The sequence below is a fragment of the Arachis ipaensis genome, chromosome B07 (genome assembly GCF_000816755.2).
Source record: "Arachis ipaensis cultivar K30076 chromosome B07, Araip1.1, whole genome shotgun sequence".
In the NCBI taxonomy this organism is placed as follows: Eukaryota; Viridiplantae; Streptophyta; class Magnoliopsida; order Fabales; family Fabaceae; genus Arachis; species Arachis ipaensis.
In genome coordinates, this window is record NC_029791.2 from 45,367,682 (window position 1) to 45,372,516 (window position 4,835).

Below are 4,835 nucleotides of genomic sequence, written 5' to 3' on the forward strand. Positions count from 1 at the left end.
CGCGAACGCATCGCTGACGCGTCCGCGTCACCCACGCGGACGCCTGACCTGAAAATCGACGTAACAAAGGGTTCATGGCCGAAAGTTGTGCTAGAGTGGTGCTGGACTGGCGCTGGACGCACAGTCCCTACCATGCGAACGCGTGCCCCACGCGTCCGCGTCATCTCCCAATAATGGCCACCCATGCGATCGCGTCAACCACGCGACCGCGTCACCCTGGAATTTGGCAATAATGCATTTTGAACAGAGAGTTGTGCGAGCGCGAGGCTGCCCTCGCGCCAGTAGCACAAAACGAGTCACGCGTCCGCGTGACCGACGCGACCGCGTCGACTCCTCTAAGCGCCATCCACGCGAACGCGTACCCCACGCGTCCACGTCGCTTGCGCTGCACAGCTTAACCTAATCTGCCAAAATATCTTATCTTTCTCTTCTCCAAATCCTATTTTTTCTTTTCCCTCAATATTTCTTCCTTCTTCCTTCTTCCTTCTTCCTTCTTCCTTCTTTCTCACTCTCTACTTTTTCTTTTCTTCTCCCCTCCTTACTTTTCTATTCTTCTTTTTATGTTATCTTTTTCTTTTCTTTTTCCTTGCATTATCCATGTTTTCTTTTTCTTTATTTTTCTTTTAATTAGTGTTGGAAATTTTTTAGGTCACTATTCTTTCTTATGATTTGCTTGTGAATTATTCAGGAACTTTTTGACAATTATATATTACTTTTTAAAAGGGTTTCTTGCATGTTCAATTTATTATTTTCATTAGCATATTTACCATGCATGATATGTGTTTGTGAAAACGCCCGTATGGCATTGTGCACTATTTTTGGATTTCTTTTATTCTATTACTCTAAACGCCTGCTTTTCACAAAACCCTTTTTATATTTTATTAATTTAATATAATTATTGTTACAAATAGGTTATTAGTTTGAAAGGCTTGGTAATCTAACATGGACATTGAATACTTGATCTATGCTACTCATGCCTTTGCCTGCATGCCAATAAACACCTTGCATTTCATTGTCATCATATGCACTTCCTATATTTCCATTTATGATTTTTCACATGTATTCATGACCATGTGTTAACATCATTTATCTTTTAATGTGCATGAATTACCACCTTTCCCGTTCTCTTCCTTGCTCCAACCCTTGACATTTTAACATACTTTCTCTTTTCTTTCTTTTAGGATGGCCACCAAGAAAGGAAAGGAGAAAGCTACTCCCAAACCACCAGCAAGAAGAGGAACAAAGAGAGCATTAGTGGCAGAGCCATCTTCAACTACAGTAAAGCCCTCAACAAAGAGAATTAAGAGGATTATAAAGGTTGATGAAAAAGAGAAAGCTTTCCCAGCAAAGGACGCTGCGCGATTTACCAATTGCTACTGTGAGCAGATGTTCCCCATCCTGGCAGAAAGGAGTTACAACAACGAATACCTTCTTATCATCCCGACCCGTATTGCTAAATTTGTTGAACCGCAAATTGCGCGGAGACAATGGGGTTTCCTACAGAGACAGCCACGGCAGGTTAATCTTTCTTGGGTAGTAGAGTTCTACTCCAATTTCCACATGCCAACCCTGCAGTCTGTCTATGTCCGACAGAAGCAAGTCCCCATTACAGAAGAGGCCATTCAACGAGCTTTAGATCTTCCCCCTACTCCAGAAGGACTGGACACATTTCAAGAAGCCACACTCAAGCGCCAAATGTACTAATTTGACTGGGACGCTGTTCTCAGAGTTATCGCACTACCTGGCAACAGATGGATTTATGGATACCATCATTCCCGCCCTAGGGGAATATCGGCTTCCGCACTTACCTTAGAGGCTCGCGTATGGGCACAGATTATGTCCCATTACGTCTTTCCGAGCACTCACGAGTCCTCCTTCACTGCAGACATGGCCGTTCTACTATGGTGCATCCTTTCATACCAGCCTCTGAACCTACCAAGACACATCCGGAATGCCATGGGACACGTACAAATTGCGGGTAACTTACCTTTTCCCGCCTTGGTCTCAGATCTTGTCTCAGCAGCCGGAGTCTCCTACAGAGCTGGGGACACCAAAGCCATGCTCCCTCGGGAAGATCAGTATGTCCCTAACGGGAAATATATCAGACCTCCAGCAGCCACTACAAGCCCGCCTACTGAACCGGCTGAAGACATTCCTCCTTCAACACCACAAGCACCTACAACCAATCAACTGCTCCATCAGATACTTGAAAGGTTAGATCGGCAGGAACACAGAGCAAAGCTAAGAGAGTGCCGTAACAAGCGCCAATTCACATACCTCAAGGAGCTACTTAAGGGAAAATACAAAGACTCAGACACCCCAAACTCCAGTTTCTTTACCAGCATAGGGAGCCATGATGGTCCCGACTGTGGAGATACTGCTACTAGCCCACCCTTATTCCTGACAGATGGCACCGAGGACGGTGCAAAGCCTTAAGTGTGGGGAGGTCAGTCAATACCTGACTTCCGGAGGTAATTTCTCTTCCCTAACACCAATAAAATAGGATATTTAGTTAGTTTTTCTTTTGTAGAATAGGATAAATTGCATAGTAATAGATTAGTTGCATGCATGTTCTACTTGATTGAAAAGACAATAAGTTTCTTCTAAGACCCTATTTTTAGAACAAATTTCACTAATTTTAATCAAAACTTTTGTGTTAAATTTGCTTGAAGTTATATTTGGAACATGGTTTTTGAGCTAAAGAACACACAACCTGTGAGACTTTGAGCTTAAATACATGGTTACATTATTTAACCATAATTATTTTGTTCTTGTGTGTTTACTTCTCTATGATTGTAATCTATATTTTGTTTCATCCTATATATCCAATGTTTAATATATCTATATGCTTGCATATGATTGAGGCCATTATTTGTTTAGCTCACTTATCCAAATTAAGCCTACCCCTTAAGTTACCTTTGTTAGCCACTTTGAGCTTTTAAATTCCATTTGTTCTTTATTTTACCACATTACTAGCCTTAAGTGAAAAAACAATTATATATCCCAATTGAATCTTTGGTTAGCTTAAGATAGAATTATGTGTTAATTAAGTATGGAAAAATTGTGGAAACAAAAGATAATAAGAAAATATGTCATGATAATATAATGGGAATTTGGGTGCCTACTCATGTAAAACTATAAAAATTAAAAATCTATGTGCATTGATAAACTACGTTTATATTTATGTTAAAAAAATCCAAAAATATTCAATAATTAAATAAGGGGACAAAATTACCCCAATGCTAAGTTAAATTTCAAGGATCAATGCATATATGATAAAGTTAAAATAAAAGTTGATACATGGGTAAGGAATGTGAAAGGGAAATTTTGGGTAGCTAGGTGTGAAATTTAAGCTATAAAGAATATATATGTGTGTTAGGTGAAGGCTTGGGTTAATTAAAGATTCAATTTATAAGCTTACTTAGCCATATATGTACCCCTACCCATACTTTGGCCCCATTACAACCTTGAGAAGACCTTATGATGTTTGCATTGGTATATTAAATGTTGTTGATTGGTTAGGAGAAGAACAAAAATTAGAAAGCATGATTAGAGAAGGATAAAGTGATTACCCTAAATACTAGAGAGATTAGAGCATACATACATCATCAGTGAGGGTTCAATGCTTAAATTCTATGTTCCCTGCTTTCATGAGCTACCTTCTTGCATTTTTATCTGTTCTTACTGTATAAGAATTGAATTAGTGGAATTTAATTTGTGATTATCTTGAAGAGCTTATTTACTTTTGACCAAGTGGACAAGAATCATGTAATTGCATTCACATATATAGGTTGCATTGCATTGCATGAGTTTTACATGTTCCTACTCATTTATTTTATCTCCTTCAACTAAGCATGAGGACATGCTAATGACTAAGTGTGGGGAGGTTGATAAACCATTATTTTATGGTTTATATTGTGCTTAATTGTGTGGTTTTATCAAATCTTTACCCACTTATTCATATGATTAGCATGCATTTATAATTCCTTTCCGAAATTACTTCATGGTTGAATAGCTGCTTCCTAGAGACTTTTAATTTTGTATTTTAATTCTCTTTTATTCCATTCGATGTCGTGATCTATGTGTTAAGTGTTTCAGGCTTTATAGGGCATGAATGACTTGGAGATTGGAAAGGAAGCTTGCAAAAATGGAAGGAACACAAGAAATTGAGCAGATGACCAGCGAGAAGTCACGCGGACGCATGTCTCACGCGACCACGCGGATTGGAAACTGCACAAGTGACGCGAAGGCGTAGACGACGTGCACGCGTGGCAAGGCAAAACGCTGGATGACGCGAACGCTTGGATGACGTGATCGCGTGACGTGCGCGATCTGCAGAATCTGCAAAATTCGCTGGGGGCAATTTTGGGCCCTGTTTTGACTCAGTTGTCGGCCCAGAAAAGCATATTAGAGCCAGGGAACATGCAGAGACCGGAGAACAACATTCATTCCGCAAAATTTTAGTTTTAGATCTGATTTTATTCCTCCTCTAGGTTTTCTCTCTACACATTCATAGTTCTTAGGATTTTGATTTCATTACTTTTTGGACCGAGATAATGAGAAGAGTTATTACTTCCGTCAAGACTTCGTCATTCTAGTTTGTTTCCTTACTTGTCACTTACTCTTCTATATCCTTCATTTACTTAGAATTATTATTGGATTATTTTTAGAATTTATTAATACAAGAACTATTTCTATTTTAATTGATCCTTTTGATTATTATTTATCATGTCTTTTAATATTTCCCTTTTCTATTTCGTGGATTTTACAATCATAATGAGCGAGTAGTTCCATAACTTGATTGGGAGTTGATTGACAGGAGGACCTTGAGTTGG